The sequence below is a fragment of the Giraffa tippelskirchi genome, chromosome 11 (genome assembly GCF_054371585.1).
Source record: "Giraffa tippelskirchi isolate mGirTip1 chromosome 11, T2T-mGirTip1v1.2.pri, whole genome shotgun sequence".
Taxonomy (NCBI): domain Eukaryota; kingdom Metazoa; phylum Chordata; class Mammalia; order Artiodactyla; family Giraffidae; genus Giraffa; species Giraffa tippelskirchi.
Genome location: NC_137285.1, coordinates 21,031,840 through 21,040,127, shown reverse-complemented (window position 1 = coordinate 21,040,127; position 8,288 = coordinate 21,031,840). Strand labels below are relative to the sequence as shown.

Below are 8,288 nucleotides of genomic sequence, written 5' to 3'. Positions count from 1 at the left end.
TTCCTCCTTCAGGGAGCTGCTAAAAAGAAACTCGGCGTCGCGCCCAAGCGTGTGTGTGTCTGTGTGGCAGGGTGTGCACGCGCGAGTGGGTGCGCGCAGGCCCGGGGGAGGCGACGTGGGCCCTTTAAGGAGCCCGAGGGGGCCGGGCTGGGGCGCGTCGGTGCGGGCGGGGAGCCAGAAGCCGGGAGGCCGAGCCGCCGCCTCCCGGGCTCCCGCCCCGCCCCCTCCTCCCCCTCCCGCCGCCGCCGCCGCCGCCACCGCCGCCACCGCCGCCGCCGCCGGGGAGCGGAGCCGCGGGCAGGCCGGGCTGCATCGGAGACCCGTGTCCGCCCGCGCCCCGCCCGAGCCGTGCGCCCGCGCCCTGCGCCCCCGCGATGCGCGCCAAGTTGCGGCCCGGGGGCCGGGGGCTAGCGCCCTAGGAGGCGGCGGCGGGAGGATCGCGCCCCGGCTGGAGGCCGGGCCTGCTGCGCGCCCCCAGCCCGATCTGCACCGCCACTTGCCTGAGCGCCCGGGCGGCCCGAGCGCGCCCCGAGCCCGGGCGCCGCCGCCGCCACCTCCGCGAGGTGAGTTGGGGCTGGGGGTCCCCGCGGAGGGCCGGGGTGAGGCGCGGGGCGCGCTTCCGGGGAAATCGGGGAAGATCGGTCGGCGCACGCGGCGGAGTTGGCGGGGCCCCTGCACTCCCGAGTTGGCGCTCTTGGGGGGTGGCCTGCTGGGGAGCAAGGCGCTCCATAGACACTGCGGCCCGCGTGCGTGGGGGTGCCGGGGAACTTAGGGGAACTCCAGCTCCCCTGCGAGGGGACGGGAAGGAGGGAAGTGGCGTGGGGGGTGGGCGGGCAGGGGGGTGTCTTGGAACTGCGCAGGACAGCTCCCCACCGTGTGCCACAGCCCTGGGGGCATGGCCGCCATGCGCCTCCCTCCTCTCCAAGCAGCCCTGGACTTGGGGGGTGACACTGCGCCTTATTTTCCAGCGGGCAGTGCGGCTCCGGGGTGCCCCTGGAGATGGCACCCTCGGCTCCCCGGCCTGGCTGCTGTGGAAGGCTCCTGGGAGGGGTTCCCGCCACGGGGGGCGGGGGGCTGCCTGCGTCGTCGCTCCTGGGCGAGGGGTCGGAGGGCTCTGGGTCGGGGTCCCCGGGGAGAGGCGCCCCTTGCTCCCTCCGCCCCCGTGGGCCGGTGTTCCTGGTGTCTGGGCCTGCCTCCCGCGGCTGGTGACGCCTCATGGGGCCGCCTCCTGGTCCCTCCCCCGGGCTGTGCGGATACTTGGGATGCCACTAGTTTGGGAAGTTGGAATTCAGAACTGATCCCACTTGGGCTGGACCCGGAGGCCCCCGGTCCTAGTGCTGGGGGAGCATCCCCGGAGACTTGGCGGGGAGTGTGGGGGGGAGACCCGTGGGGCGCGCCTTCACCACCCCGGACGCTTGCAGGAAAAAGCCCGAGGGAGCGAGAGAGGTCTAGGCGGGCGGGCGGGCGAGACACGCTGTACCTGTGAGCTGCTGTCGCCCGGGCCCAATTAGCGTGGGGCGCCCGGCGTTATTTTTACATTGTAGGTTTATTTTTTTGGAAGCGAGGGCCCTCCAGCCGCCTGTCGCGCGCTCCGGCTCTCTGAGGGTCTGGTGCAGGCAGCGGAGGCGGATCTGTGCTGTCGGCTCAGCCTCCTCGCTTCCTCCCCCTCCTCCTCCCCCCCCTGTTGGTGAGAACTGGTTTTATTATGATTTTTTTTTTTTTCCCTTTTGCAGATTTGGAGGAAGGATGTGTGAGGGAGGCAGGGAGGAGGGACGGGGAGAGGAGCCCTGCGGGCTGAATGAGGGAGTGCTGGGCTTGTTGGGGGTTGTGTTATCCGTGGCCTTGACTTTGCCCTTTTTAAACCAGATCTGGGTCCCCGCGGTTGCTTTGATAGAAGGGGTTCTCCGGGCCTGGAGTGAGCTGGGAGGACGTCCCTGGGCATTGTTGTGTACCTCGTGGTGGGTGGCCTTTTTTTTTTTTTGGATTGAGGTGTAGGGGGAGAGCCCTTTGAGAAAGTAAGAGACCTTGAACCCGGGGAGCTGAGCCATTCAGAGCCGGCTCTTGCAACTTATCGCATTTGGTGGGAATCACACTTTTGCCACTACTGGCAGTGTGACTCTGGATAAATTACTCTACCTCCCTGTGCCTCAGGCTTCTCATCTGCAAAGTGGGATGATAATAATAATACCGAGTTTAGAGGGTTGTTGTGAGAACTGAGGGTGGAAATACATAGAAGGTGCTTGTATATGTATCATCAGTTACTGTTGTTATTATTATTCCTGAGTTCTAAAACTTGGTCTTTACTCCAATGGCCTGGAAATTTGATGAGAAGGGGCGGCCGTGCATTTTGCCAGGAGATGTGGTGAAAGGAGGGGACCTTCTTTGCAACCCACCCCCCAACCCCTTGACTTTTCCCATGAGGACAGAGAAGGGCAGGTGGTGCCTTCAGCCCACTGAACAGATGTACAGACTGAGCCCGGCTGTGGGATTCGCGCTGGGGCCGGCCGCCGGCGGTGAGCCGGGAATCGGAGACGGCGGTGGCGGCGGCTGCCAGGGCGTCCTGGGCGCTGTCTGGCTTCCTCGCGCCGGCTGCCTTGTCTTTGCTTGGAAATTTACCACCGCCGCCGCCGGGTGCCCGGGGAGTCTGCGGTGCCCAGACGTGGGGGCGGGTACCCAGCGGGCCCCAGCCCCCGCCTCTTCCCACCGAGCTATTTACGCTTGCTCTGGAATCAATACTATTGATAAAGCCATGTAAATGGTAATGTGGCTGTCAGGCCCCGGGGAGGGATGGAGACCCCCTCATGGGGCAGCGCGCACCCTCCCTCCTTCCCTCAGCGAGGGTTTGGCTACGTGGGAAGGATTTATTTGGCATAATCCGTTCTTTTTTCCCCAATTAATAATACTCATACCACCTCCTAAAGATTTCTGAGGGCTCTGCAAACACGAATTTAGCTGCATGAAAGGCCCGAGCGGGGAAGGCTTGATTGTTCTCCGGGCATGGGGGTTGGCAGGTTTGGCCGGGCTCACACTGGCCCACTGGCTGGCGTTGGAAAGAGGCCCCAGGAGTCCCTGCCCCCAGCCTCTTGCCATTCAGGCTGGATGGAGGCTGCCTGGCTCCGATCCCCTCTGACTGCGAGGTGGTGGTGGTGGGGTACCTTGTGCTGTGTTCCCAACCCAGCAGTGGGTGGAAAAGTTGGTTCACTCTGAGATTTTTTTTTTTGTTTTGCGAGGCGGGGTGGGGGGTGGTGGGGGGAATGCTGCTAGGCATAACCCAGCTGGAGGGGTCTGCCTTCTGTAAGAAGCAGAGATGCTCCAGCAAGAGACCTGGAGCTCTCACCCCATCTTTCCAACAGCTCTCTGAACCGTAAATCCCCCACATCAAATGCTGCCTATGACAATAGGGGGCTGAGAGCTTTTATTTGTGTGTGTTTTTCCCTCCTCCTCTATTTCCTTTTCATCTCTCTAATGCCAACAGCAGCCTCCCCAGGTGATACCTTCAAGACCAGACTCCCTGCCACGGAAACAGCTTGGAGGAACTGGTCATTCCTGCCCTGGGCCCCCAGGGAAGGGGGCCAGGAGGAGATGGGAGCCTGGGTTGCCTACTTGGGGAGGGCCAGGCTGCCCAGGGTCAGGCCTCTTAAAAGGCTTATTCCATGAGTGGGTATGCAGAGTACCCCGAGGAAGTGATGCTTAGGAAAGGTCATTTGGCATCTTTGGAGGATCTAAGGAGCCTGAGTCCGAGACTCATGAACCTCAACTCAGCCCCCAGTGGGAGCTGCCCACACTTTGCACAGACCTGGGGCTACCTTCTTGCTGCAGAAATGACAGTCAGGGGAGGAAGTAGGGGACACTTGAGCCAGCTCCCCAGTCTCAGGGATGGTGGCCTGAGACTAAGGATTAAGTCCTTAGTCCTTAGTCCTTAGTCTTAGTCCTTAGTCCTTAGTGGAACTAAGAATTAAGACCTGGGATTACTCATGGTCGCCTTGGTGCAGCAAGAATGAACATACTGTAGACCTGCTCAGTGGAGCTGCCATAGAAGACAGGAAGAAAGAAATGATGTTTCTGATTTGAGCAGCACCTATAGATCTTTGCCCTACAGGGCTGGAGACTGAGAACTTGTTCTCCCCAGGATTTGGGGAGGGGGACGGTGCCAGAAGCAGGTCTGAAGTTCCTTTGAAGTCTCATTTTATCTTAAACATTCATGAAAATTTGGCATTCGCTGTGGCGACAGGGCTGTGTTTATTTTGAAATGAAAACATGGTTTTGAATTATTTAGCATGGCGTATTACGGGACTCCAGAAAACTGCATCAGATGGGCTCCTGCTCGCTGGCGGGCAGCCCTGGGGTTCTTTGTAGCTAGAGACCTTGAGAAATCCTGGGGCGGATGACAGCTTTTTTCCTGTTTTACAGATGAGGGCGCAGGTCAGAGGTGCCAGGCCAGTCCCAAGGTCACATGGTGGTGTGCCTTTCTTATGATGACCAAAATCATCATCACTGTCTTTCTTTTAGTCGAAAGTGAGGCTTTTCTGTCGGGGCACTTCCCCACCACCACGCCCAGGGGGAGGGATCTTGGGAACTTTCAGTTCATAGATCCGTAAAGAATCATCCTAAACCAACAGCAGAGGACAGTCTGGGAGTGTTTTGTCTGAGATTTGCACCACTAATCCTTGCAAAGTTCCAGTGAGTTGCCATCCTGGCTTAGCCATGTGCAAGCAGAGTGCCCTGGGACTGATCCCTGCCCCCGTGAGGGTCTGGGTGCCCTGGTCTGTACAATGGGCATATTACCCACTAGGGCCGTGGGGTAGGGAGAGAGGATTAAAGGGAAGAAAGCTAGAGCGTTGGATTTAATGTTCAGCTCTGCAATTTCAAGTTGTGTGATTCTGGATGGGTTATTTAACTTCTCTGGGCCTCAGTTTGCTCATCTCTAAAATGGGGATGATGATGATTCTACTTCTGGTTTTATTTTTATGAGGACTCGATGGATGTCATGATATATCACAAGGACTGTTGTTATTTTGCCCCTCCCTCTTGCTCCCACCGATGAAGAGGGGAGGCTTCCCCCTGTAGAATTTTTGTTCAGCCTAGGTCCTCACTGATGGGCTGGTTGGATGCAAGCTATTCCTCTTTCTAAAAGGCTGCTGGGAAGGAGCTTATGGAATAGTCTCTTCACCTGAACCCCGTGCCTGGGCTTGTTGCCCTCTGGAGGCGGCAGGCTCCTCTCCTGTCCGACTGGTTGGTGATTCCCAGATCTGCCCAGGGAGACCTGGGCCCTTGAAGGCCAAGGTTTCTGTTCTGCTTTTAATTCCCTAATGCCTGCTGGGAACTGAAGTTGGAGGGCTCAGGCAGCCTGGAAAGTGGGGGGAAGACTGATGGGGAGGACACAGGGAGCCTCCTGGGGCAGGACTGAGCTTCCCCTTACCCCTGGGGGTGGGGGGTGGTTCTCAAAAGGGCTCCTTTGAATCAGACCTGGCTCAAATCCTGCTCCCCTCCATTAAAAGCCTTTTGGCCTCAATTTTCTTATCCTTAAATGGGGGAGTGGGGTGTGCAAAATAACACCCCTGGGAAGACCATCTAGGGCTGCACTGTCCCAGCACTCCTGGTAATCGTGGGGAACGTTCTGGACCTTTGCTGTCCCCTAACCGTGAGGTGGGCTTCCCTGGTGGCTCAGATGGTAAAGAATCCTCCTGCAATGCAGGAGACCCGGGTTCGATCCTTGGGTCGGGAAGATCTGCTGGAGAAGGGAATGACACCCCACTCCAGTATTCTTGCCTGGAGAATCCCATGAACAGAGGAGTCTGGTGGGCTACAGCCCATGGGGTCACCAAGAGTCGAACATGACTGAACGACTAAGTTCACACATACACGTGCGCAACCACTAGGTATGTGTGGCTTTTGAGCGCTTGAAATGTGGCTAGTGCTGACTGAACTGGTAATTTTATTTCATGTTAATTAACTTACATTTAAAAAGCCACATGTGGCTGTGTCTGATGGCTGCCCTGATCAGAAGGCCCAAGACTGGATGATGAAACAAGATTCAGTGCATAAGAGCAGGGCCTGACTCTCAGCAGCTGATTTTTTTCCTTCTTCCGTGTGTTTTTTCTCTGCCTGGAGCAACCGGAGCCCTGTCATCTTGGAGGGACACTCCACATTCTGTGATCCTGTTTCCCAGCAAAGCCTGAAGCTCTCCCGGGTGCTGGCCTGGACTCCACAGCCCTCCGCACCTCCCTCATGTCCCCACCCCCTCCTGTCCTACCAGCCTCCGGGGCAGCTCTGTCCAGGAGACCTTTCTGTGATGGTGCGAATGTTCCAGACCTGCCCTGTGTGCCCAGCACCTTAACCACTCTCCACAGGTGGCGCTGAGCGCCTCAAGTGAGGCTCATGCAACCTAGGATCGGAAATGTTATTTACTGCTTGATTTTAATACGTTTAAAATGTGATTTTCCCCATGGCTCAGCAGTAAAGAATCTGCCTGCCAATTCAGGAGACGCGCGTTCAATCCCTGGGTCGGGAAGATTCCTTGGAGAAGGAAATGGCAACCCAGTATTCTTGACTGAAAAATCCCATGGACAGAGTAGCCTGGCGGCTACAGTCCGAAGGGTCTGTAGAGTCGGACATGACTGAATGACTGAGAACGCACACACAAAATGACTAATGGGCTTTGTTCCTCTTGGGCAGCCTGACGGTAGAGCTTTGCCTTCTCTCTCTCTTTTTTTTTTTTTGTCTTGCGGCTCGTGGGATCTTAGTTCTCCGACCAGGGATTGAACCCGGGCCCCTTGCGGTGGAAGCAGAGTCTTAACCACCGGACTGCCAGGGAAGTTCCTCTTCTTTCCTGACTCAGGGCCAAATGCCAGAATTCAGGCCACTGGCTGGACATTATCACCCTTTCTGGTCCTACCAGGCCACCATCCCTGAGACTGGGGAGCTGGCTCAAGTGTCCCCTACTTCCTCCCCTGACTGTCATTTCTGCAGCAAGAAGGTAGCTCCAGGTCTGTGCAAAGTGTGGGCAGCTCCCACTGGGGGCTGAGTTGAGGTTCATGAGTCTCGGACTCAGGCTCAGAAGAATCTCAGGTTTGTAGAGATGATGGTCCAACCACTACCTTGTCTGTGTCCGCACCTGCAGATACATTGAGCAGGCCTGCTTCCCATAGGGGCTGTCATGGTCTATACTTTTTTCCTGCTATGAATTAACACATTATGGATGTCTTTCCATGTTGATAACAATTAGATTAACTTTGGGTGAGGAGACAGCATTGCTTTTTATTTGTCGTTTGAAAAATACAGAAAACCCCAAAAATGATACACTGCTAGGGCTTCCCTGGTGGCTCAGCGGTAAAGAATTTGCCTGCCAATGCAGGAGACACAGGTTTGATCCCTGGGTTGGGAACATCCTCTGGAGAAGGGAGTGGCAACCCACTCCAGTATTCTTGCCTGGAGAATCCCATGGACAGAGGAGCCTGGTGTGCTACAGTCTATGGGGTTGCAAAAGAGTCAGACAGGACTTAGTGACTAAGCAACAATAGTGTACTCCAGCCCTGCCACTTGCTTTGGGCTTTGTAAAAACTTATTTTAATAAAAGAAAAAGCATGCGCCTGTTAAAAAAATTAAAACAGAATACAGGAGGTGTCGAGGGAAGTCTCCTTCCTGTTCTTGGCCTTCTGTTTGTGTCCCCTGAGGGAGATACACACGGATACGGTTTCCTCTCAGAGATACTCCGGCCATATGTCTGCCTCACAGGGACATAGATGTGTGTGTTCCCTTTAAAAACAAGCACACACATGGTATCACACCATATTTGTGTCTTACTTTCCTCCTTTAAATTATAATACATCTTGATTTATTCTGAAATATATAAAGAGCCAGGGTTCACAAACTACGACCCGCAGGCCAAATCCAGCCCACCTCCTGTTTTGGTATGTCCAAGCTGAGAATGGTTTTTACATTTTTGTGATGGTTGCAAAAAAAAAAGAATATTTTGTGACATGTGAAAGTAAGTGAAATTCAATTTTCAGTGTCTGCTGTCAAGTTTCATTGGAATGCAGCTATCCCTGGTGGCTCAGGTGGAAAAGAATCTGCCTACAGTGTGGGAGGCCAGAGTTCGATCCCTGGGTAGGAAAGATTCTCCTGGAGTAGGGAATGGCTACCCACTCCAGTATCTTGCCTGGAGAATCCCATAGATAGAGGAACCTGGCAGGCTACAGTCTATGGGGTTGCAAAGAGTAGGACATGACTGAGCAACTAACACATGCTCATTCATTCGTGTATAGTCTGTGGTTGTTTTCAGGGTACAG

At 55.9% G+C, this 8,288-nt stretch overlaps 1 protein-coding gene across 15 annotated transcripts in view; it reads left to right on the top strand.

Annotated features, from left to right (window-relative positions):
• The first annotated feature begins 271 nt into the window (after nucleotides 1-271).
• Nucleotides 272-8,288, top strand: part of NCOR2 (nuclear receptor corepressor 2) — a 235,573-nt gene continuing 227,556 nt past the window's right edge. For all 15 annotated transcript variants that reach the window (XM_081540412.1, XM_081540417.1, XM_081540407.1 and 12 more), the window contains exon 1: nucleotides 272-563. The gene's annotated coding sequence lies outside the window, so the exon portion shown is untranslated. The remainder of the gene's footprint in view (nucleotides 564-8,288) is intronic.